The 27,250-nt window shown below is 40.7% G+C and overlaps 1 non-coding gene across 1 annotated transcript; it reads left to right on the forward strand.

The window, feature by feature from the left end:
* The first annotated feature begins 16,314 nt into the window (after positions 1-16,314).
* LOC147885116 (signal recognition particle RNA) lies at positions 16,315-16,617 on the forward strand. The gene has a single exon (XR_015543597.1).
* Positions 16,618-27,250: the final 10,633 nt, after the last annotated feature.

Raw genomic sequence — 27,250 nt, forward strand, 5'->3', positions numbered from 1 at the left:
ATGAACCCATTCAAGAAATTTCATTGGTAATCCTTGGCCATGGGTTAGGACTAGCGCAATAGAAGTATTTTTAATAGAACGAGCCCACCAGCACAAGAATAATAAAGCATCTAAGCTAAACAATCTTTCTTACACTCCATTAGATACAAAGTCCTTTGCTCAACTTTACCTTGTTAACATTGTTATATCTGTACACAGTATCTTGTCCACAAGGTTTGGGGCGGGTAGAGAGAGAGACAGAGAGAAAGAAGTGGGCAATGGGGTGTGGTCTCTTAAAGTAGAAGGCCTTCCTCTTAGCCGAGTAGCTTGATAGAGAGCTTGATACATAGCTTCACAAACATTCACATTGGACACTTGCCGCAAAATATAAATTCTTGAAAAAGCCTCTCCCATCAAATGAACTTGGGAAATTTTCCTTGATGCAAGGTCTCCATTTGTAGAGTTTAATAAAACTAAGCCTCCATTCAAAAAAATTTCAGGGGACATTGCACATGGTGTATTTAGTCTATACTAAAGTGGCATTGATGGAAGATTTAAGGCTATAAACACTAGAATAATTAGTGGCCACTAACTTAGGGTCACTTATGGTTAGAGGAGAGGTGAGCACTAGCTATAGTTCTAGTTCACACATATATACAAACATCCTTATTTTTGTTAAATAAGTTCTCGTGTGATAAACACCAATGATATATGTCTCACAAACGTAAGAAGAATGAATTTTTGTTGGACAACTTTGCAATGAACTCTATTAATAGTAAGGGCTAAGATATGAATAGCAAAATTTTTGGTGAGCTTGGCAAGTGGATTCATCGTCATATAATGAGCATATTTCTACAACTATGACAAACACAGCTTATAACAAATTGTATTTTCCATCAGTCGTGTCTTCTTCTTAGATTTCTTGATCTCCTTGTCTCGATTGTCTCACGTTGATTAATGTCTATATGCTCTTACTCTTTGAGGTATTTCGAGTTTATGTATCATACATGCCTAAAAAATTATACCCCTAGGCTTGTAAGCTTTAGAGTTAATGGAATGTTTCTTTCTTGGTGATGCTCTACAAGCTACCTCTAGTGATGTGGCTAGACCAACAAGCCAATACAGAATAGAGTCACGCTTGATCAACTCTTGTACTAATATACGTTGATATGATGGCATGATCTATTGCCTCCACAACTATTAACTCGTTTCATTAGATAATATTCATGGCCTTCACACAAGACTTAGATTTGATACATGATAGCATTTTTGGAACTTAAAAACAAAGAAGTTCCATGTCCTACTTGATAAGTACGTTTGGGTGTTAATGCCACGTTCTTTGAGCAATATTTGACATTGTCAAGGTTAGTATTATGCTTTGTTACAACATATTTATTGCAACATACCAAGAAAGTTCTTCAGGGAATTTCATTAATACCATGATTGTCATTATTTAAGTAAGTGCGAATATATTGAAAGAACATGGCCAACATTTAAGGATGAGACTTGATCGTTTAAGTTCTTTTGATGGAGTTAGTCCTTTTGGAGCATGCTTAACAAGTCGGTCTACATGGCTGGTTGTCTTGGTTAACTAAATATTTCACTACTTATGGTAATTAAAAAAGAGCATTTAATGCTAACCTTATATAACCTTATTGATTCCTTGTATGATCATTTTTTAATGCATTCTTATATGTTTTATATAACACACACACACACACACATGCGCGCGCGCACACATGCACATGCACACACTCGAACATGTACTTGCACACGTGCACGAGCACGCGCACACACACACACAGAGTTATAGTGTTTAAGTGCCTATACATGTATGTCAAGTGTACCTCTCATAAGAATGTTAAGTAAAAGAAATGAATGTATACTTTGAGCTACTAGTAGAAGGATTGAAGCTTCTATGGAATGATGTTGAAATGTTTGAAATTTCTAGATCTCCCACCACTGGAAAAAGTTTCACTACATATTGCATGGACAATTTATTACTATCTTGCTCTCATTATATTTTAGTATTATGTCATTACCATTGTTTTCAATTAAGTATCTTCTTGAGTTAAGTATATATAAATATTATGGTATTACCATTAATTTCAAGTAAGTATCTTCTTAATTTACTCACAAGGATACTTTTATGTTATTACTATTATTTTCAATCGAATAATTGATAAGCATGCTTTTTAATTATTTATTAAAAAAATTTACTCACAAGGATACTTTATGTTATTACTATTATTTTCAATCGAATAATTGATGAGCATGCTTTTAATTGTTTATCCAAAAAATTTACATGTCTCTCAAACAAAGGACATCACACATGTTCAACACTAGATAATGAATTGAAATCTACTAAGGGAATTGGTGTATCCAAATTATAGGAAGTCTCTACTAATGAACCATGCTTTTGCTTGAGGGATAGGCATCCTTTGGAGGGTAATATAGAAACAAAACAATGCCCACCTAGGTATAAATCCAAAATACTGGTATGAGAAGTGGGTTGTATTTTGAAAGGGAGAGAGAAAAAAACTAAGACACAAAGCAAACATATGATATTTATTTGTTGTAGCTTGTCATATTGGAGATTGCACGTCTTTAGATCACATGTATATGCTCAATAACATAGGGAAAGCCTTCTGGAAATATATGATTAGCGAGAAGGATGCGATAACTTCAAGAAAAAAACTTTAAATAGTTGATTTAAAACCTCAACTACGGCCAAACTAGAATAATAATGGTGAATAGGTCACATATGAGGGATCTTATCTAAGAATAACTATTAGCTAATAAAGAAAAAAAAATAGCTACGATAAAGGAAAGATAAGCCATAAGTACACTCACTAGATCAATATGGAGCATCCTTTAGAGACTTGCGCGATAATGATGAAGAATCATGATTGGCATAATCTACTATACAGGTTGGTGTTATAATATGTGAATTATTGGGTCACCCTCATAAACAATTTTGTCTCACCTATATTTTGCTTAGTTGTGTATTGTAATGTATTTTACCATTAATCATCCAAGATCCCTTGATTGGAGATTTTTATGAGGTCATTTATTGACTAGGAGTAGTTGGCGGGATAAGCAAGTGTGCATATACATTTGTATATTGCTTGCTTATTAAAAATTCATGTATTCTTTGCTTATTCTGCATTCATATATTATTTTAACTGATATGCAAGCATGTGCATTATATAGGTCAGTAAATTTAAAAGAATTAAATTGGGTTTGATGACAAGAGCATACACTAATCATTTTGTGGATGAGATGTCTCTTGCAAGTGTTGTTACTTGTTAATGATGATTGGAAAAGACTAGTACAAAGAAATGGCTTTTTTACGAATCTTTGTTTTATGTCGCTGAACATCTAATAAGTGTAGAACAAAGTCTCCAAGGGTATGGAATGATGAGGATGATGAGAAGATAAGAGCTAAGGTTTTGCAATGCAAAGGAGAAGAGGTAAAATTATCCCATGAATCCTGTGAACACATTTTATATAATTCAAAGAATATAAAAAAGGATGAAGATTTATGGAAATGAGAAGGAAAATAGGTTGCAAGATAGGAAAAGTCTTAAACAAATTGGAAGGGATAGGTAAAAATTCAAGTAAGATATCCTCTACACTTAGAGATACTTTTAGAAAAACATTAGTGCAAGATGCTATAAGCAAGGCACACTCTAATGGATCTGATGTTACTAACAAGAAGGAGATATTATTTAGATTTAGTTGGCATGTAAGTGAAATTGATTCTACATGCTTCATTTGGCTTGTAAATGAAATTGCTTCTACATAAATTCCATCTTGAGACTTGCAATCTCAATGTTATCACTTTTTGTACTATTATAAGCATGTGTCCATCATGGTATGTGGAGCCTGTAGTCATCACTTTCACATTGAGAGTATTGATTCATGATGAATTACTATGACTTTCTTCTCATTGCATCATTTCAACAACAAAGTTATTCAGTAATAAGAGGCACAAATGCCCCACAAATGTAATTGATGATGAGCTACATTATGTTAGAGTGTTGGAGCAAATAATTTAAGTGAACTATAGGATTTTTAGGATTGTGCTATCAAAAGCATGATGGTTCCAAATGATTTATAGGGTTTGCAATGCAACAACCAAAAGGGAGAAAAACAATTTTGGAGTCTCAAAGCAAATAATTGACATGAACTGAAAGATTTTTAAGCTTATGCTGCTCAAAGCACAATGGTAACAAATGATTTGTAGGGTTCCCCATGCAAAAATTCAAAGGAAGTAAAATAGTTTCTATGTTATTAATTCTTTGAAAGTGCGTCACTCATTTGATGAACTAGTTGTGTTGCCTAAGCATTGTTAGCAAGCATTTTTCTAGAAGGATGCAAGCAAATAAAAATGGTTACATGTAAACCTTCATGGGAGACATATTTTTGAAACTATAGACGTACATCCCCATGATGAAGTTGAAGATAAAGGAGGTAAACCCATGGATATTGTTGCCCAATATTGATGATGAGGATCGTGATAGGAAGTCCACACTATTCTAGCTATTGCCTTGTATTCAATGCAATCAACAACAATGAGGCTCTTACGAACATACGTGGATTGTTTCTCAGTAGTGGTGATTGGGCTCCGGTTCATTGTGCCTCAGCACAACTGACTTTTTTTACAGCATTATAGATGATTTAAGGATATGTAGTGGATGAAATCCATGCCTTTGATCAGTTCGTAAGGCCGTTTCTTTCTTGCAATTCCTTGCATCATTTCCCCCTTTGCTGAGTTTCTCTCAGCATGCTCAATTTACTTGCAATGCATAATTAGAACATTGGTAGTCATGGGGATCGATTGACAATCGCACGATGCCACACATATCAAAGAAGCTAGTGGAGTGTAGACATTTAGCACAAAAAATGTATGGCTTACTTAGGAAACATGAAGTTATCTTCTCCTTTGAGGCTACACTTGCAGCAAATACAACACCTGTACACTTTCTTAGGCTAGAGAAAAATAGAGTTGAGCAATGGTGAAACTAGAGAAACACAATGTAATGAAGATCATGAGATAAATTGGAGGTCAGGCTGGGACTTCCCTCACAATCTTCCATCTTCGATCAAATCAAAATGTCAAGCAATAACACGATTGAGCTCCTTTGAAATGGGTGAATCAAATTAACCATGGACAATGAATAATCAATGTCATCAATCCCCTCAATCTTTTCTTAATGCTAGAATTGAATACACATGGCAAAACTCTTGGCCACGTGTCCTCCCTTTTCTTTTCTCTTTTCCATGGTTAATAGGTTAAAGATATGCCTCATTTTGAGACTGAAGAATTACCTTGCAAGAATGTGTATTTACATCCTTTACACCTACTTCCAAAGTCTTATCCCCTTTTGACATAGCTTGTCAGTACATTAAGTCTAAAAGGCTCCATGTGCATGCATGTGTGAAATCACCTCTCTTGGAAACTAGAACAATGGGTAGTTCTCATACCATAGCCATAAAAATTTGTAAAACTATGTGTCTAAATCCCTTACATAGAATTTCAAAGTCTCACCCCATTTCAACATTAGTGTGTAAGTTCATTGGGTTTAGATGGAACATTGAGATCTACAAGGCCCCATGTGCATGCACATTTGAAATCAAGCCTTGAGCCCAAAAGATGTAATGACCATGAAACTTTGCAAGGGTTTATCTTAATACCCTACATACACATCTAAGTTGCATTCCCTTTTGGCATTAGTGTGCTAGTACATTGGCTTCAAATGCCTCAATTTGAGACTTCACAGGACACATATACAAGAGTATGTACCAGCATCCTATATATACACTTTCAAAGTCTAACCCCCTTTCAACATCATCATGCTAATAGAGTGGGTCCAAATGCATAATTTTAAGACCTAGGAGGCCCCATGCAACATGGGAATTAGGCCTTTGAGACGGCCATGAAATTTGATAAGAGTAGATGTAATATATGTAATTATATACTTACAAAATTTCATCCCCTTTGGACATTATCTTGTTAGTACATTGGTCCAAAATGCTTGATTTTGAGACCCAAGAAGCCCCACGTGCATGCACTTATAAAATTGGCCCTTAGAGTTAAGAAGATGGGCCAATTTTGATGTGAGGGATATGAAACTTTGATAGAGTATGGACCTACATCCCTTATATACACTTGCAAAATCTTCCTCCCCTCTCCTTCCCTCTCTCCCCCATTCGATGCTCCTCCTCTCCTTGACCCCTTTCTCCCCCTTCAACCTACCCCCCCATCCCCCACCCCTAAATTTTCCTCTGCATTCCTCCTCCTCTTCTCCCTTGCATGTTCCCCCCTTGGTTTCTCTATTTCTTGTGTGCTAGCCTTTATATATTGCCTATGCAACAAAATTACAAATTCCACAAGAATTCTAGAGAGTAGGCAATTGGGACTACATCTTGGCACAACTAGTGATTGGTAGATTAGTTGTTAGTATAGTTGTAGTATGCAATTCATACATGATGCACATTAGTGGTTGGATCCAAGAATTTAGACTATTATGAGTAGGCAATTGGGACAATATCTTGGCACTTGTGGTGGTCATTGGATTAGTCCACAGGGTAGCTATAGTTGTAGTATACAATTCATACATGATGCATAGTAGTGGTTGTGGATCCAAGACTTTAGACTATTATGAGTAGGCCATTGGGACAATATCTTGGCACTTGTAGTGATCAATAGAGTAGTCCATAGGATAGCTATAGTATATAGCCCATATATGATGTGGATTATTGGTTGGATCCAAGGGGGATCCAAGGCTTCATATCTATTCCAATAGCAGCATTTGGTAGCCTACATGCCTCAAGGACAACTTATGGTTCTTTAGTTGTACTTTAGGCTTGTAGGCACCATCAACTCCTTAAAGATCCTATGACAAATATTGCACCCAATAAGAGACATGTTTGTTAGTCTTCTTACTGTTAACTCCTTAAAGATTGTATGAGAGGTATTGCACCTGATAAAACATGTTTAGTTATTTTGAGACTTGTAAAAGTCTCATTTTTAATTTATGATTTTGAAAACATGAAAAGTTAAGCAATTTTGTATTTGCATCCTCATCCACAAGAAAGAATGCTTACTTCATTGGCTAGTTACTATAAGAGCTAAACAAAAATTTCTTGTCCTTCCTCGTATTCTACAAAGTTGATTATTCTCCTAAGAATTAAAGCTAAAATTGTGTATCTGAAGGCAAATTTGACATCTCTTCTAAGCACAAGACTTTTTTCATGGCTTGAAGAATGTGTACTTGGTATTATTTTTCCTTTGATGTCTCTACTAACTATGGCACCTGCATGGCTTGAAGAGTGGTGGTTATTTTGCATTATTTTTCCTTTTTTTATTTCTATGATATAACATAAGATGTTTTTGGATTCTTTTAAATCACATAACATGAAGTAATTGTAATGCATTGGATTTTAATTTAAATGGTCATTAAACTTTAATACATTATTTTTATTTTTCTAAACATATGCAAGAGGAAATAATGCTGTATTAAATTATTCTTGAAGTTGTTTAATTAATCAAATTTGAAGGAATAAGATTGATCTTGGCCACATTAATGTAGCATGCTAGAAAATTTATATCACACCAACTTGATCCATACATTATTATTAATCATTTGGAAAATTTAATAGTATAAAAGATATGGAGAGACAATATAAAGAATTTAACAATTTGAATTTACATAATTGAAATTCATATTATAGCTCCAATGCAGAGAGAGAGAGAGAGAGAGAGAGAGAGAGAGAGAGAGAGAGAGAGAGAGAGAGAGAGAGAGAGAGAGAGAGGGGGGGAGGGAGGGAGGGAGGGGGAGAGAGAGAGAGAGAGCGAGCGAGAGAGAGAGAGAGAGAGAGAGAGAGAGAGAGAGAGAGAGAGAGAGAGAGAGAGAGAGAGAGAGAGCTTATTCAACCGTATTCTTCATCTTTACTTTAAAAAGCTTGATGTGTAAGTAATGAATGACATTTGGTTTTAAATGCATGCACATAGTTTGAAAGTTAAAATAGGAAATACATGGAAAGAAGATGGTATGTTTGTATTTTCACATGATGATTTCTCTCACGCGCGCACGCACACACATACACACACACTTACTATCATCTTTTTTTCCTCTTGAACATACTAATTACTTTCCTTCCCTTTATAATCCCTTGAAAGCCCTTTTTATTAATTTCCCAAATTTTCTTTCTTTTTTTTACTGTATTTTATCTTAATTTCCCTTGATCTCTCCTTAGTTTCCCTTAATTTTGCACGTAATTTTTTCTATTTCCCCCCTTAATTTTCCTAAAATTTTCTTCTCAAGTTCCCTCATGTTTCCCTTATTTATCTCTAATTTTCTCCATATTTGTCCTTAATCTCCCTTAATTTTTTCCTAATTCCTCCTATTTTTCCTAAAATCCTCAAGCTGCCCATATTATCCTTATTTTATTTTTTTACTTTTTTCATTTTCCCTTATTTTTCCCTTTATGTTCTTGTTTGATTTATTACTTCTGAATCTCCTTTTTTCCTTAACTTTTTCTATTTTTCCTTGATTAATTTATTTTTTCTTAATTGCTTTTCTCTTTTCCTTTTTTCCAACTTTGCCCTTTATTTCCTTTGGTCTCCTTTATGCTTTTTCCTTTCTTATTCTTCCTAATTTTCTTTCTTCTTAAAATTTTCAAAAATTTCTTTTTTTTTGTTTTTTCCATTTTCTAATTTTATTTTTCTACTATCCCTAGTTTTTCCTATTTGTCCCTATTTTCTCCTCTCACTAATTCTCCCTATTTTTCTTTTCCCTTTTATTTTTCTTTTTCCTAATTTAAACCTTTTTTAAATTAAAAAAAAATTTCCCCTTTTTTTCCATTTTTCTTAATATTTTTTCTTTACCCCCTATTCTCCTCAATTTCATCTTTTCTTATTAAATACTTAAATTTTCATTTTCATTTGAATTTATTTACTTTTTCCTAACTTCTCTCTTACTAACTAAACCCTACTTCTCTCCCTAACCAATGCTCACTCTAACCTTTCCCTAACTAACCCGACTACTTACCTCGCAACCGACTCTTCCTTTACCCTTCCTTTTGATTGAGCAATTCTAGCTATTTAAACTCCCTCTAATAGCTCTTTCTCGTAGCTTCCTACTCCTCCCACCTCCCGATTCCCTGCCTCATTGCACATCCCCATGCTCCCAAGCTTCTTCACTACTCTTTGGCGGCTACTGTTTGCGCCTCACTGTGTATGCCGGCCATAATGCCCCGTTACATCACTGTGGCACTATTTGTATCGCGGCCCGTCACAGCGCCTCTACTCCGTGCTATTTGTTCCTTTCTCATCTCGCTGCCTATGTTGTGCATCCCCCCATAAATCGTTCTACTCACTAATTATCTCATTACCTTCTCTATGGTCTCTATAGCCTACCAACCCGCCAACGGGCTGCCTCTATTTGCTTCTCTTTCCTAAACTCGCCTTTGAACCAGTCTCGCTACTGTCAACCCCGCTCTCATTGTCTACCCCGCCCTCTGGCTCAGTTCTCTTTGAACTAATTTTGTGACCAACCTTGCTCTCTACAGGTCAAGTACTAGCCTTTTTAGACCCTTTTCATTTCTTAAATATCAATGGGGCTCCTCCCCCCCACCCCTATTAAACTCTTCTATTTTTTAAAATATTCCCTCTCTTAATATAATCCCCCCCCCCTTTTCTTATTTTTTCTCTTCTAATCTAATTTCCCTTTGTTTAAACCTTTGTAAACCCTTTCCCCCCTTGGGGTTTGGATGCAGACACGTGCAAGAAGCCCACTTGATTGGAAGTGGAGGAGCTAGCACAAAGGAAGGAGAAGTTGCAAACACACCCGTGCATGCTGAGCCATCCAAAACTCCATGAAGAGAAGAAACTATGTCCATACGAATAGGATGGGAAGCCTCCTCTTGGGAGGACATCTCCACATCTGTGTTAGCTTGAGTGCTAGGGACAAAGTCCTCCTCCTCGACAAGGTCTTGGAATGAAGGTGTAGAGCTCCTCATCATTTGTTGATGGGCTATATATGGAGGCATGTGAAGCAACACTAGTCAGGGGAAGTAAGTGAGTGAATGGAAAGCGTAGAATAGTAGTAGAGCTTGCATTTGAGCATGGCAGAGGCACTCACTAGGCCACATGAAAGACTTTGGATAGAAAGTCATAGGAAAGCATAAGAAAAGAATCTTTGTTTTTGTAGGAATGTGTAGGTTGGAGAGTGTTGGACGCTGGAAGCCTTTGAATAGAAAGTCATAGGAAAGCATATGACAAGAATCTTTGTGTTTGCGTGAATGTGTAGGTTGGAGAATGGTGGACATTGGAAGTTGCATGGTAGAAAGCATGTGGATATCCTTGGACATGCATTCATGCACTGACATTGTAGTTGCATGACAATCGACTATACGTTTGTGGTGGATGTTCCCTGACTTGACGCCGGGTTGGCCATGTGTCAGTGGTGAAACGAACACATCACCTTGGAGAAAAATGTAGGAGGGACCCTCAAGCATCCTCCAGACCATCTTTGGAAGATGGTGAGGGTGCTAGAAAATATGTGTAGAGGGCCACTATGGAGACGATACTCTTTATTATGGCGCTAGCTTGCGAAGTTGGTCTAGGCTCATATGGGGACAGCCTCTTAGGTCTCTAATTTTTCTTGTTGATTTATCTTTACCTTGGAGTTTAAAAGCATCGATCGATTACACAATTCTTGTTATGCTATCTCTTGCACTAATGCATGTCTTTTGTGAAACTACACTCTCTTTCATCCATAGTGCTTTGTGTATTAAGTGATAGAATGAAACATTTTTGTTTATGGGTTTTTATTAGTACAAACCTATCATTTGTGCATGAAAATGTTTCATATTAAAATTTATTAATATTACATATGGTGCCTAATTTTATATATGCAATTCAATGCTTGAATGATAGTTTAAAATCCTAACTAGTGAATATTTTGGACTCCCACGTCTCCAGACTCATCTTGTAAATTGTTGTAGTAGCACTTGACTTTGCTTCCCATCAATCATTGAGGTGAAGTGGACTCCATTGAGGGTTCCTAGCAATATGGTTCCAATTGGATTGATCTTTTTGACACTATAAGGCCTTGACCTAGATTTTTTAGATTGCCCTTGTGGATCTTGACCTAGATCTTGAGCTTGCTCTAGTGGAACTTGGCATTGTAGAGCAAAACTAGGTTGCCTTCATTTACTTCCTTATCCTTGAGGTTTCTATCAAAAAATACTCTCCTCCTTAGTTTTTCATTAGACATGGTATGTAGGCCCTTATAGTTTGTGTGTTTCTCCAACTGTACATGCTTTCTTTGAGGGATTCTTGATCTCTATCAAACAGTCTCACATTGCTATGTGTAGGTTTGGTATCATAAATTCTAGGAAGACCACTACTTCAAGGTAATTGGAATTGCATAAATCATGTATTGACCTTGAATGTTGTTTGGTACGTCCATAAGGCCACATTTAGCTTTTCTGCCTAATTGGAATGTTTTGGTTCCACTGTTTGGTTGAGAACATCATAGAGTATTTTGTTTGTGGATTCAAATTGTTTATTACCTAGGAGTAGTAATCTATTCTTCTTTTGTGGATGACCATAAATCCAACCAAAAATTCCTTAATGACTTCATTGATGAAATCTATGCCTCTATGTGAACAGATCCATAGAAACTATGCCTCTATTTGACACAATTTCTATGGCACATCAAATTCTCTTATCATAATTTCTATAGGACATCCATATTATATTCTCATATAGAAATATTTTTTTGCTTCTAGCATCTAGATTTCTTACTTTTTGGCTTTTGCCCATGGTGCAGTAATCCATGGCCACAATGGCATATTGAGCCAGTGTTCTCTTAGCAACTATGGATGTATGGGTCCCACAAAATAAATCCCCCATTTTTCAAATTATTTTTGTGCATGAATTGAAATCCTTGTGTTGGGGTTTGATATTTCTTTGGCATACATCACGTTTCTTGATCAAATGCATCTTTCCATACTTTGGCCATAATCTAGTATCCTACAAGAGGATTTTTCTTTCTTTGGCTTCATCAATAGTGTCAACTTGGTAAGCCATCATGAAATATGGTGTCACTACTTCTTGAGAAAGACTAAAGGAATAAAGAAAAGATCAGCAAACGATGACAACATGGAGAATTCCTTTGCATCTTCTTCCAAATTGAAAGTTTGAAGGAAGATCCATTGTTGATATTGCTCAACACTACATGTCATGGTTGATCATAGGAGAAGAGAAGAGGATTAATTTTCAAATTTTATGTTATTTCAAATAGATGATGTTCCCACTTAGTGTGCAAAATCATTCAGTATTTCATTATAGGAAAACCACTCATGAACTCAAACTAGGTGATGCAAACAAACTGATCTAAAAATCATTCTCATAACAACTCATTGTGGGTCAACTTTACAAAATAGGTAGAGATCAAATCTTGAGAATGTGTGTTATGCCACATATGAGATCATATTGTTATGCCACATATGAGATCATATTGTTTGATTTCATGATGCTTTTAATCAGGACTATCATCTTGTACTCATCATTGGGCACTCTTAAGGCTTGTGAGTTGATTGATGATAGAATACATAGCAACTAGATGGTCAGTGTGCTCATTGGTATCAGACATTTTGAGCTTAAAAAATTTAAGCTTCCAAGTTAGTAATTTTACTACCAAACATACCTTCCATACATGGTTAGCTAATGACAAAGTTGAGATGGTGTATGAGTGTGTCAGCAAGCCCAAGACCAATAATGGCAATGGCACGTTGATCTTTGTTCTTCCAAGCCTTAGACTCTAATATGTCTGTTGACGAAGGAATATCTTAGTTGCCAAAGACTATCTTCCATAGTCTATTAATGAAGGAATATCTTTGTTCTGGTTGCTTGTGTGAAGTAGAATGGCTAAATGGTCAATGAACAACCTGTTGTGTCCACTATGTGAACATTGCGGGGAAGCACCATGAATCTAATCTGGGCATGCATTATCACCAAGAAGGTTTGTTGTGTCATTGCAGCAACAATTCAAAAGGTGTGCTTGATGAGCAAGTTCTCTATCAAAATGAACTGGAGGTTGGTCATGCTTGGTGATACAAGTGGTCTATTGTCCACCTTGGTGACATGTTGGCAAATATAAGGGCTATGTTCATGCTCTCTTTGCGGACTACTCGTAATGGTGTTGTTTTCAAGAAAGGAGTTGGCGTTGGCTATAGGGAATTAATAGTTTTGGGTCTAGTGAAGCAAATGTTAAAAGACTTTGGTAGGATAGTTGGGAAGACAACTTCTTGGTGGGAATTCTGGGATTCTAATGGTGAACCTATATAACATTGGTCAAGAGCAGTTTGCCCCTTGTAGATGACCATTGTAGATGACCACTTTTTGTATATCCCTCTCTATATAATAAAATGTAGCATGTTACCATTTTTAAAACTAAAAATTGTAGGCAGTTAGTTTCCTTAGAATCTTGTAGATTGAAAGCGGGGGGGCACTTTCTTCCTATGAAAGTGGTCTGCTCATACATTGGAGATTAAATCTCCACCAACCTTGAACCTTTACGTGGTTCTATGAAGCACCAAATTCCTCTCCATCGACCTGGCAAGACTTTGACCAACATTTCAAGCACCTACAGATTTTGTTTCTCTTAGCAATTGGCATTTGGACCAGTTGAGTGTTTTGGCCTAATCAAGAATCATTGTGCTTAGCTATTTCCCTTTTGTAAAGCGATTGCAGCTCAGGTGGTTTGTGCACTCGCCCAATTGAGTTGCCGCCCTTTTCAAACCCACTTCTTGTTAGCATAGGCCAGGTGCGGTGTGCCCCTCATAGTTGGTCGTCTATGTGTGGGGGAAAAAAATAAAATAATGTTATATATCCATATTATCAATTTTCCTCTCCCTTCCTCTAGCCTATCTCCCATCCTTTAAGATTACTCGGTCACCTTTTACTTGAATATTGGCTCACAAGAGCTCTACTTAATGGAGAAGGAGTGGTAGAGACCAAGATACTCTTTACGGACATGAGTTGTCCCTTTCTCCTATTATAGGCTCCCGATTGCTGCTCCAAGTTGTTTGCAAACCACTGGTATGGTAAGGGACTCCTCTTGTCCCACTCCTCACTCCATGTAAAGAGCCAACTTAGCCACATGCACACAAGTTTGAAGGGGAAAATTTGCAACTATAGAATATGTCTATGCCGACGTACTTGAGCAAATAGATTGTCACCTACATATACTCAACCCTACCCTCATTTTCATCTAGCAATGAAGGACTCCACACTAGCCCTTTCCCGCCGATTGCCTAACACATTGATTGTGGCAATAGCCAAACAAGGGCATGCAATTGAGGGAATATTCCCCCTCAAGATCATCTCCAGTCTCATCCAATCAACTCAATCTCTCTTCATACCACTCTTTCACTCTTCTCTTAAGTACATACAATATGTCTACCATCATCGATTTCAACACATTGAAGGTCATGAATGCAAGCTCAAGAGTTGCAAGGCAAGAAAGATTGTAGAGCAAAATATTTGCATAAGGCATGAGCTTGGAGGACATTTTTAAGCAAGAAACGTTAACTAAGGAGGAGGAGTTAAAACAATTCTAGCCATCATATTGTGTGGGAAGTTTGAACTATGGTGCACATGTTCATGATCACATTATGGTGAGAAAATGATTACAACATACAAATCATAGCCAAATATGTAAAGAAAAAATACATTATGATTTGGAACTATGGAACTCTAGGTTAATCCATAAGTAAGTCATAAGAATCTTGGAAGATAGAACGAGCTAGAGTAGTATCTTATATATCTACTCTCCTCCCTTAATCATGCACACAAGGCAAAAGGTTGGTTATGCAAAAGCAAGCAAGAAGCATATGAGCTTCACTTCACCAAATGATGATTTCCATGATGTAACTTCTTCTTGCTTTGGCATGTGTTGTAGGCTTGCATTTGGGTGGTACATATATTTAAGCATTCATATCTTGCTTACATTGGCTATTAGATGTGGCTTATGATCTAGCAATTGCAATAGGCTCTAAATTGGTTGGTGAGAATGGTAGCCAGAGGTAGTATCATCAAACTTGAAGCATGTTGGGGAGGTTAATAAAGAGGATAGAACAAGCACTCAATGGAGGTCGCAAGACAATACAATGGTGATGTATCTTTGAATTCCCGCCCTCTGAGGGTAAGCTTAATGGCATGGATGGGATGGAGCACAAACATGATGGTCATTATCGGACCAAGCTAGTGAAGACTAGTGTGGCATTCAAGAGCATATTCAAATAAGTCATTGTGCTGGATGTGCAGTAGCATGACAAGCCCACATTTTATGAGACTGAATCAACAACGGCATCCTCCTATGAGGTGCATAGGAACATGTTCTCGGATGTCATACTATGTAATGCCAAAGGATGAGACTTTGAATAACCATGTTACATGTTGGGAACCATGATCATGAAGTACAAATGCAGACATCAAATGAGAAGACCAAGGCCCTAGTAGAGCGTGCTATCAACAATGATGAAAATGTGGAACCAAGGAAAGCAGAAATGCCCATTGCCAAGGACCTCACTCAATCTTCATTGATGAAGGATGATCGTGGAGCGAATCATAGGAGGTGTTCTTGAGGAGATGGCACCTTTGGTGATGAACCGAAGGTAGTCTAGCTCGATCTTTTTTTGGCGTGCCCACCATGGGAAGGCCTTAGTAATCGTTTGGCCTCCAAAGAGAAAAATCAAGTATTTAGTTATTTTTATGTTCATTTTTTTTTGGCGTCCATTGATTGGAGGAGCATGTGAGAATCCCATGAAATTCTCCACCTCTCTCTCTCTCTCCTCTTCTTCTTCATCCCGTCAATCCTCCACTTTTTTCTCCCCCGCTTTCTGTCTCTCTCTCTCTTCTTCTTCTCTCCCCCTCTCAGCTTGCAATTCGTCCGCAGCTCACCATCTAGGGTAGGCCACATGAATGAAATTCATCTTGTTTTTAAAGAGAAAACAAAACTTGCACTCCCACCCATTTGGCCCTATCTAGGGGCACCTTGCCCTCGGCCCGTGCATCAAGCTGTAGGACTCAAATGTGTGCTGCCACCCAAGGAGGCAAGTGCCCTACGATTGCGCTGCTGTGGCATTCGCGTCTAGCTCGATCTTAAATCCAAATGATGTTGGGTATCTCTAGTGTGCGATGAAAAACTGCTATGTTGCCACGTGGAAGTTTCTGGAACAACGGAAATCCCATATACAAAAATGTCAAAATGTGAAACAGAGTACATGAGTCCAACTTCGAGTAATTTGTTTCCATCCGAGCTTGGTAGCGCAACGCTTGTGACCCGAGCGGGGGATAGAGGGGTTGCTGAGGATGCATCTGCCCGCCACGCAGGACCGGCTGTAAGGCATTCATCGGGCGCGCCCATCTCCAAGTTTGGAGTGGAGGTTGAAGTCTCATCGCAGGGGTGAGGCTGCAATCTCTCTGAAGTGGAGGAGACCGCGTTAGGCCGGCAACGGAGCAACGATTACCTCCCGCTCCCGACAGTGGAGGGATTACGTAGCCTGCGTGCCGCTGCCGATCATCCTCGTGGCCTACAGCTGCAAACCTACAACCCCCAAAAATCTTTTTGGGCGATCCCCATTCAGGTGCTGACCGATTATCTAGCTCATCAGAGGGGCGAAACTTTGAAGCTAATTAGACACGGAAATCTAAAATTTACAGGCGCATGCGATGTACACACCCGCCCTCATATTATCCTGCTACTGGCTGGAGGCTGCAGTTGCCAAGCTGGCATGGCACTTAAAACGGTTACTAGCCTTACACCCTCACGATGGACAGCTAAGTATGTGCTTGACGTCCAGGAGCCTAGAGGTTTATAGCAGCGGTGTTTGGCCCAATTATTCAACCTTTTGCCTGTGCTAAACATGAGAGCATCATAGAGGATCGGTGGAGCAGCAGTCGGAGCACCTGGTGCTTGGAGATCTAGATTTATAGCTACTAACGTTAAGGCCACACGCACCAGTGACTTGAGGACACTATCCCATCAATTTTGGGCCAAGCCACTGGTTTTAGAGAGACGTAGGAGTCGTCACATAATCCTCGTCTCATCAACCATTGGCATGATCTAGTCACGTCCATATCTAGACACCCTTGAGAAACGGGTGTGCCATCATGTAACCAAAGTCGCTAAGCCAAGTCTAATATGCTCTCTCCCAATCCAAACACATCAACGGTTTTCACCTACGCCTAGTAAGAAATGAAGATGTGGCTGCATGGTAACTCTCAAAGGTGAGAACCATGCTCTCCTTACGTTACCCAAGGTATCGTAACCATTCTATGGGTATGGCCATATGTTTGAATGCCACTATTTAAAGTTGCCTCACATGTGCCTATTACACCTCTAGCCCAATCTGCCAATTGAATGTGCGGTCTTAACCTCGTTTTAATTCCACATTGTCCTAGATTCATAGATCTGCTGATGCACAAAAGTCGGATTGTTGATACTAACCAAATCTGCTTGGTTGCACATGTTGAAGTCTTGGGGCAAATCCTGATTTTTGCTTGAGGTAGTCTAGCGATAAAGAGCAATATTGGCTACTGAAGACAAATGCCTAAAAATGCATCCAAAGCCTGGCGTCCTTACCCCTCGAAATCGAGAGGTACAATGTTGAAAGCAGTCTCTTTACAGAAAGCCCCACCTGTGAGCCCTCTAGAGCTAAGGAGCAGGGCACTTGTGTAGGATGGGGCGCTGCCATATGTGCCACTGTGGGCAGATCAACATGGATATTGTCCAACATTAGGGCTGCCATTTGGACAGCAGATGGGTCGACACATGGGTCTCACATAGGGCTGGATGTAGCAGCAGATGGCTGCCACATAGACAGCAATGTCTTCACGAAGATAGGGTGGCAGATCTGCAGCAGAGAAGGTTGGATCTGCTGGACATAGTTCTATGCAGGCCAGCAGAGGGCAAAGGAGAGCCATGCATGGAACAGAAATGGGCCCAGAATGTGGGTATAGACTGGCAGCGCTACTGGCATTTATAGCTCCAGCCTGTGCTTGGCCAGATCAGCTGTTTGGCCACCAACTATCCTGGTCTGGGGAACCATATAGAGGCAACATGCCAGTCAGGGCCCCTTGCTAGATCATTCATCTGAGAGCCACTGAAGCTCATAAAGGTTTGAAGGAGTGCAAAGGTGGAGTCTTAGAGCAGATCCACTTTTGAGTGTTTTGGCTGTTCTTTACTGCTATTTCGATTCCATTCTTGTGGACACATGTCATGCGAAGGCTATGGTAGAGTAAACAGACTCGATACTCGAGACCGTCAGAGCAGTCGAACAGACTCAAGAATGAGGCTCACAAACTCTGCGTCAGCATTCACCATAGAGACTATGATGAAGATGATGGTATGATGAAGCTACAAGACCACCGGGATCACTAGGAAGCCCTTCACTGAAAGTAGGAACAAGGCGATTGTTTACTCTGGCCTCCTAGCGACATGGGCGAGACCCTGTGGATCACACGAGTATTGGCGTACCGAAGAAGATCTCATTCCAGTGCTAGAAGAGCAAGACAGACCCGTTACACTAATCGCCTGGATCAGTCGGATTGACAATTAATTCACCATTCATCAATGAAGGATAGACAAGGGGTGGTGTTTGCTTGTATTCATGCACCTGAGTGGTGAAGTAGTCATACGGTGGCAAAAGCGGTGCCTGAATAACTCCGACCCACTGAAAAGGTGGCTTTCTATAGCTGGAGGACCCTTTGCAGGGACATCAAGAAGAGATTTCTGCCTCCACAGTACATGGTTCGACTCAAGGACCAATTCTTCAACATGACCTAGGCTTCCAATGAAACAGCTAGCTATTATGGTAGCCAATTCACTTAAATATCCATTCAGCTAGGAGTGGATGATAATGACAAGCTCATTAATTTTTAGCATGGTCTGAAGTTGGACATCCAGTGGTAGGTTTGGAGTTTTGAACTAGTGGCATTCATGCTTTCACAGAACTTCCAGGTCAGGCACAGGACTCAAGTTGGGCATCCCGTGGCATGTTTGGAGTTTCGAACTAATGGCATTCACACTCGTGCAGAGCTTCCAGCTCGTGCACAGGGGGCAAAGCCCTTGAGCCCAGCCTAAGTCAGGCTCTACCTCTCAGTCAAGCTAGGAGGTGAAATTAGGAATAACGCCCCAAGAAAAAGCTTTTTAGTGGGAACGAAGGGGATAGAAAAAATGGCCTTACCTGCTACTGCCCATTCCACACCTGTTTGCTCCCCCCTGTCTGGCTTCATGTGCTGCCCATGTGATAGCTTTTCATGTTGCCCACATGCTCCTTTTCTCTCTTAGATCTACCTAGGTGGCATGTTTCTCACATGACCAAATGGAAGCCCTCTTTTTCCTTGACATGCTGGCAGTCTTCCTCTCCCATGTCCTCATATGGGGGTTCACAGGTGGGGAGGTGACCCCTAAATCAAACATGCCCTCTCACCTGCCCAATGTCCACTCATCGTTGGAAATGTCCATCAGCTGCCTCAGCTCTTTGGAACAGTCCGAAGATGTCCTAAACTTTCAGTCCTCATACCTTTAGCTGATGTTCCTCCAGGTCCAGCTCTGTATTGGTAAGCCAACTTGAAACAGAGATATTGGCACTGCAAATTCTGTCATGAACATGCCAGTCTCCCTGAGCAATCCAGGCACCTCCATGAAGTTCATCTACAAAGCCACCATCTCATGAACTCGGCAAATGAGAAAGCTGTCCTCCGAATCACAAGAACCACACAGCATAAAATAAATAGAGAAGACATCCTGGGAACTCAGCTTGTGCTGCTCGCCGTCACACAAGCTAGGTACCTCTCTGAACTACCATCCAGTGGAGTGCACTTGTGTAATTCATGCTCCCACTGATGACCTCTAGCTCATCATCCCCAGAATTAGACTCTCACACCTCTCTCTTTCTCAATAACTGGTCTTCTAGCCTCATCCTTAGGTCTGGTGATTGATCAACATACACCAGCCTCCACCTTTACCACAAAGTCCAGATCTGTAGACCACATGTCCACCATGAAAACTGTCACACCTGGGTCTGTACAATGTACCTAAGGGATGCTTTAGCAATCACTAAGAAAAGCTCTTCAATTTCCATGTTTACACGTACAATGCCCAACCATCTTTGATTGGTCCTTTTCTTAGTCAGCCTTCTTCTTCTTGCAGCCCTTCGCAAAATGTCTAGGCTTGCTGTAGTAAAGGCATGCCTATTTGCAAATTTTAGCATAAGGTAACTTTATGGAGAAAGTGGATGTAAATCTCCATAATATCCCTTGCTCGCAAAGAGATAATTAGAAAATATATTTATTTTGGTGCCATTATTTGTGATTTTTTTTAGAGCAATCTCTTGGATGACTTTTAAAAGCCATAATTGTTGCTACAGCTGAGGGTATGATTGTTTGATTCAAGTGTGCATGCTTTTGGATAAGACTTAAATAGCAAAACTATAAAACATCATAAACTATTAGCATTGTTAGACCTATGAGAAAACCAACTCAATCCTTGTTTTTCATATGTCATATACCTAAAGAACGAAACAAAGAAAGAAAGATTCTTTAACATGTATGAAAGGCCAAGGACGCGATGAGATTACATCATGTGGGAAAACACCCGTGGTTACCCCTATGAGTCTCTGTCGAAGCTGAAACTAAACAGACACTGGAAAAAGGAATACACTCCACAGATTAAAGGGGTTATTTTTGTTAAGTGTAATTGATGAGTAATTTGACGTACATGCAAGCCCAAATTGGGGTCCTGTTGGGAGTTTTGGTGCCTTTAAAACATATAAAGATTTTGCTATAGTCGACCTTTACATCTCTCTATGGATGGCACTCGTGGGCTTTGTAAGATAGCCTAGCATTGTGATGTTGCCATGAGGTTGTCACAGATGGGTGAGAGCTCATTGGCCGTGTGTGCAATCTCCTATTGAGTTGAGGTCTCTAGAGGGTAGGACTGGGTAAAAGCCTCAATAACCTATGTGCTCAATGCAATGAACCCCCCTTTTATTATGGGCTTCTCTTGTGAAGAATTTTGTGATCACGTCTTATTGAGGGGTCGTCCAAAGAGGGGCCTCATAAGTGTGGGTCGAAATCTAGTGATCTCAGGTAGTGCATGTGGGTCGAAATCTAGTGATTTCATGTACAAAGAGTGTATTGCATTTGAATCTAATATCTAGGGCACCTCATACCCCTCCTTCTCACCTTATGCATGTCATATAGAGTGTATAGCCAGTCTCTACAACATTGCATGATTGTGATTTCACACTCCGTCTCTATCTTTTTTTCCCCAGAGAAAAGAACTTCCATTAATGCTTGAAACATCAATCGTACAAATCAGCAATCCAAAGGCACCGATTTTGGGGAAAAGAGAAGAGAACATAGATGGCTATTAGAAAAACCCAAAGAACCCAGCTCACCTGGGAAATCTCTAGAACAGGGGCTTAGACAACCATGGTGGAGGTCTATACATCTAGAGAAGGCCTCTTGTAGTAATGCCATAAAAGATTATCTGTAGGGCTTCGGTGGTCGCTCTAGAACTTGAAGTCTCACGCTCTTAGATGGCCTGCATGGTGTAAATGATATCTTGCGAAATGGTGACAAGGGTGGCTGCCAAGGGAACCTGATGGCCTTCCATCATAAAACTATAGTGGGCAACCCAAATGTTCCAACCCGTGATGCTAGACACCGTCTCTCATAAGGCACAGGGTGTAGGCTGCTGCAGCATCATATGCCTCTATTTTTAGCAAATTCGTTGGCCCTAGATCCTAGAGGATGGAGAGGTTGGGTCAATGGAGAAGGAATGGCCTCCTTCCGTTAGCCATGCAGCCATCCCTAAGTGAAGTCGCACTGCATCCTCTACGTACTAGCCATAATCCGAAGGCTCCCATCCAGATCCTCTATGCTGCCGCGTAGACCCGCAAACAACACGAGATCGTCATCTACCATCTACCTGCATTTGCTCCAACCAAGGACCAATGGGAAAGTCTCCATCCGCCACCATCTAGATGAAGTAGGAAATCTTCGAAGGCCTACGGCTGGTCGAAAGACGTGATAAAGAAAGGGAGATAACCTCACGGGAACTTGCTATTCTAATCAATGACGCTCTCTCGAGGCAAAGACATCACCCTATACGAGTCATGTATGAGAAAAAGGGCACCTCCTCCACTTTGTCTGATCGCCCTACACGAACAGGCCAAAACCACTCACTCGGCTCCTACTGAATCTCTCAAAGAGGCAGGCCTTCCCTTAACCAACTAGCATTATTCTCTTTTGATACACCTTCGAATGCCAGATGAATGGTTGCCTCTCAAACTCCTCGTGGTATCCGACCATTGCCAAACCCTCAATGAAGGCTCCTCATCAGGGGGGAGCCCTTCTGTGTAAGGGGAGCCTTTGAAAAAGTTCACCTATGGGACAGTTGCCACTGACCTTTTGTATGGAGGGGGGATTGTTGAGAAGTCCCCGTTGAAGCTAGAGCTTTTAGGGCTCAGAGCTTGGGGTGAGACCACGCACCACTTATCTCCGAGTCTTGAATTTTTCACCACATAACATTGACTGTAGCTCTTTGTGTGTGGGAATTTATCGTTGAATGGCAATACTCTGGACTAGATTCTTGTTTCCTTCTCTAGTCCTTTCAGGATGACTTGAACCATTTCTGTGGGATTCATAGTTTCTTCAGCTGTTGTGAGTTGATTGTTGTAATCCTTGATTCTGAGTACATAAGCATGACCGGTTTCATTGCTATTGCAGAAACTCTAGTTCATTTGATTTCTCAATGTGAGAATTCTGGATGTGTTCTGAGACTCATAAAGAGCTGCAAACATATCCCATGCTTCTTTTTATGTCTTCACTGTGTTGAGTTGTTCAAGCATGACATCTTGCACGTTTTGGTTATTTGTCTTTCTTATCACATTCTTCATGTGCTCTAGCAATGGATGAATCTATTTAAGATGTGGGCACTATTAGTGTAGGTGTAGATCCGTATACTTGTGCTACGGCAATGGTGGGAGAGGGACTGTCCGATGGTCTAGGTGAAGACCCATAGACATACTTCCACTGTTAGAGTTAGCTCAAATGTCCACCTCTCATGTAACCCACCAATATTCTGTGTACCCAATGCTGTAAGGCCCCCATATGAGGAGAAGCCATGATGGGTATCAGATATTGGGAGGGATCCCCAGTTTAGACACTGGAAGGGGTCTTAGAGTAGACCAGATGGTTATGAGACGGCTTAGGAGCCAAGAGTAGATACCCGTCTGCACAAAGGGGGGGTTCGGGGGGGCGATAGCCCCCCCGATAGCAGGGGGTCCGGGGGGCGCAGGCCCCCGGTGGGGGTCTGGGGGCAAAGCCCCCAGCGGCAGGGTCCGGGGGCTGCCGGTAGCCCCAGGCCCGACGGTATGACCTATGCGCGATCCTTCATCTGCCCGACGGCATGTTTTCTGAAGGGTCGGTTGGTCTTTCAGGCCGACTGTCTATTAGGCCGACTGCCTATTACAGGGCCGACCGTCAACCACTTACACTATATAAGTGGCCACCCCCTATCATCAGATCACCAGTTCTTCACGCTCATAGTCCTCCGTCCAGCATCTGTCTAGATCACCATCGAAGCTCTGTCTGTAGAGCGCACGGGTGGACAGCCAACCATCAGTTGTATCAGCAGTTTGGTATATCAGAATTTTTTGTATTCTCTCCAGCTTTCCATCGTGTACTTGCGTTTTGTTGTTATCTTCCGCTGCGTACTATTTTCTTACATCCACTTGTCTTGAAGTACAATGGTCTCCATTCGGTATTAATATGCCGTAGTTGGAATTGTCTAACTTAGGATATGTCTCCAAATTGAGGTTGCTAGTGGTAGACATGGTGCAAGATAGTACTTGAAGTGACTGTGAAAAACATTGTCTCAATCAACTACAATTTGAGCTGTTGATGAGTAAGAACTGCAATTTATACCAATCTATTACAAGGCTTATGTGAAAAATGATGCCAAGAATAGCAAAGAGGCTTTACACGGCTCAATATAGCATGCACAAATTCCAAAAAATAGCCAATAAGGCTTTACATTGGTGGAATGTGAGTGCAGAAAGAAATGATATACAATCTGTCCACTGATCAAGGTGCTGATACCTTTAAAAACTCTCAAGTTTGCTCACTGAGGTGTGGACGTCGGGTTTCAGGATATGTGATGATGTGAAACCGCACGTGAGCGTAGGGACTGACTCTGAGTAGGAACTATTTGGGAATTTTTGAGCATGGCTTTGATTTGTTGCTTTGGAGTTCTTCCCTCTATGGATGAACTACTCTACTCTAATTTAGAGCTAGACCAACTGTCGAGTGATGAAAAGCAGCAAATAATTCCCTTTTCCTTTGTTCACTTTAGGTGTTGGCAGGTCAGATGTGTTGATGTAGAGGTTGAAATGTGTGCAAGAAGTGGATTTAATGCCAAGGTTAAAAGTGTGTGATAAAAGTGCCAAAATGTGTGTATAATGTGACGAGCACATAGAGCACAAAAAATCGAGCGTTTTTCTTTTTTGAAGCACCCTCGAATTATTCCTGGATCAAGAGATGCGGCTTGATCTAAGTGGAGGGGGAAAAAAAGGAGAAATAATGATGTGGCACAGCTAGGTGCACAATGTACCTAAGAAGAGATTACTGTGCTTGTGGAGCACTACTGAGGTGGCATTGCCTAGGTGCTGAGTGTGCCATGCAGCATTGATGAGGTGGTAGGGTGATGTGGTACTACTGATGACTGGTCTTAATGATGTGGCAGTGATGACTAGACCTACTGGCATGGCAAGGATGGCGTGTCACGATGATGTGGCAGAGTTGGTAGTGTGCAAGGTCACTATGACATGCTAATTGGCGAGGTGTGATGACATGGTTGATAAGGAGTGACGTGGAACAACTGGTGGGCAGCTGATGATGTGGTAGGATAAGGTAGTGTGCGGCATGTCAAAATCTCAAGGTACTGACATGTCACTTGATAGGAGGAGATAAGTCGGAATCTGTGAGATAAAAGATTTCATTGACAAAAAAATCCATCAGATAGGGGCACCGATGTAATCCATGGCTATGGTGAGGCGTTGAGCTTCCTTGTAGCTGGAGTCGTTGCTAAGGCATGTTGAGGCACTGTGGTCATTATGGTGAATCTTGTGGAAAGGCTGACGAGGTCGTTGCTTCGAGGGGGGGAGGTGGGAAGGGGTGTTGGAGAGGGGGGGTTGCTTATGTGCTTGAAGTTGGCGGCTGCAGTTGGCTATGGCTCAGTCGAGAGCTCTACATTTGGCATAAGAGATTTGTAAGCGGGGTCTCCTGTGTATTTAAGTCGCGGGAGCGAGCCTTGTGTTGTGGTTGACTCTGGATTCTGCCATCGGGTGGAGCACTGAGTCGGTGAACCACTTTGTTACGCTGTTGCTGTGTCCGCATCGTTGGAGATCCGAGAGCTTTGTATGACCATGAGAGACGGGTTGCTTGTGCAGAAACGTGTTGACGTTGTAGGTCGCTGGGCAAAGGCCACTCGTGGGTGTTGTGAACTTGTGGATCCAGAGAGCTTTGGTTGACAGAAGTGCTGTTGGAGTTGTCGATCTGTTGCGCTACTAGTGAAGCTTTTGTTGTAGAGAGACCGCAAACATCATTGTTGAGGCCTTCCCATGCTAACTGTATGTTGATTCCTGTCATGTCCACTTGGTTGAGAGATAACTCTATCTCTTTAACCTTTCTGGTACTTCAAGAAATTAAAACAATAGGTGAAGCTCTAGACGCTCGACTCAGGAGTGTTGACAAGAGGGGGGTGTGCAATTGGAATTCTGTCTCACTACTCTTAGAGTGTTCTAGATGTGGTTGTTGACACTAACAACCGATAAATTCTTTTGAAATGCCTACTCAAGGGCATTTCCTTCTCGTTAGTTTCAGTTTATGCACCTACTAGCTATCGTGAGAGGTGCACCACTTGGCAGTCCCTATTGAACCTCGGAGATGACATTGTGCTCATAGGAGACTTCAACATGGTTGAAAAAAGTGCTGATAGATGGCTGGGAAAAGGGAATACTTTAAGAGGATCTGAACTGCACTCTTGGAGTGACCTCAAAGATTCTCTCCATTTGGTTGACACTATTGGGGCAGGAGATTTTACTTGGTCCAATAGGCAGATTGGGGACACAAGAAGAGAAGCATGTTTAGATAGAGCCTCTCTCTCTCTAACTCTCCTAAAGATGCTTCTAATTGAAAAAGTACAGTCTTTTCCACTTTTGCATTCTCTGACACAAACCACTTCTTTTTCAGTGTGACTTTGGATCAAGTACAAGTGTCCCGTTCTGGTTTAAGGTTGATCCTAGCCTTTTCCAGCTAGGGACTATACAAGATAAAGTGAAGGAGCTGTGGATTGCTCCTAGACTCATTGATGAGTCCACGGCTAACTTTTGGATCAGGAGTATCCTCAAAACGCAGGAAATGCTTAAGCAAGCTAGAAAGCTCAGAGATAAAGTTCGACCTCAGAGAATAGCCAATGTTCAGAAAAGGTTCGACGCACTTGAAGCCTAGGCATGTAACACTGAAACACAAGCACAAGTCGAACTCCATCTCGCTAAGAGCGAACTAGCCAGGCTTGAAAGCATACGATACTTATCAGCCAAATTATACACCAGAAGATGGTGGGTTGGTAAGCTTCATAGGCCAACCAAAGAAACATTCAAGATTATATGTAGGAAGAGAATGTTAGAGGAAATCCCACTCCTTGAAGTCAGTCCAAACATTTGGGTTCAATCGGACACTGAGAATAGAGATTACATTGCTGATCACTTTAAGAATCTTTTGTCACAAACGATGCAGACAAATGATAGGCTTCAAGACAGAAGGTTGTCACAGGTCTTGACCATTAAAGCTTGGAAGCTCCTCTAACCCTGGGTGAACTTAAGGAAGCAATGCTAGCCATGAAAGACGGCAAAACTCCTGGAGAGGACAGCTTAAACAGCGGAATAGTTAAAGTTATTCCAAAAGATGGAAGAAAAGATTTAATAAAGAACTGGAGACCTCTGACGATGCTTAACTCAGTTACAAAATATTTGCCAAGGCACTAGCACTAAGAATACAGAACAAGATGGACAGATGGATTTTACAAGAATAGAAGGGATTCATAAAAGGGAGACACCTCCTAGAGGCTATTGTTAATATGTGGGAAGGATGTGAGCATGCTAGGGAGTCTAGGCAAGA

This window comes from Dipteris shenzhenensis, chromosome 26, assembly GCF_047967505.1.
Source record: "Dipteris shenzhenensis isolate YYH24624 ecotype China chromosome 26, Dip_SZ_1.0, whole genome shotgun sequence".
NCBI lineage: Eukaryota > Viridiplantae > Streptophyta > Polypodiopsida > Gleicheniales > Dipteridaceae > Dipteris > Dipteris shenzhenensis.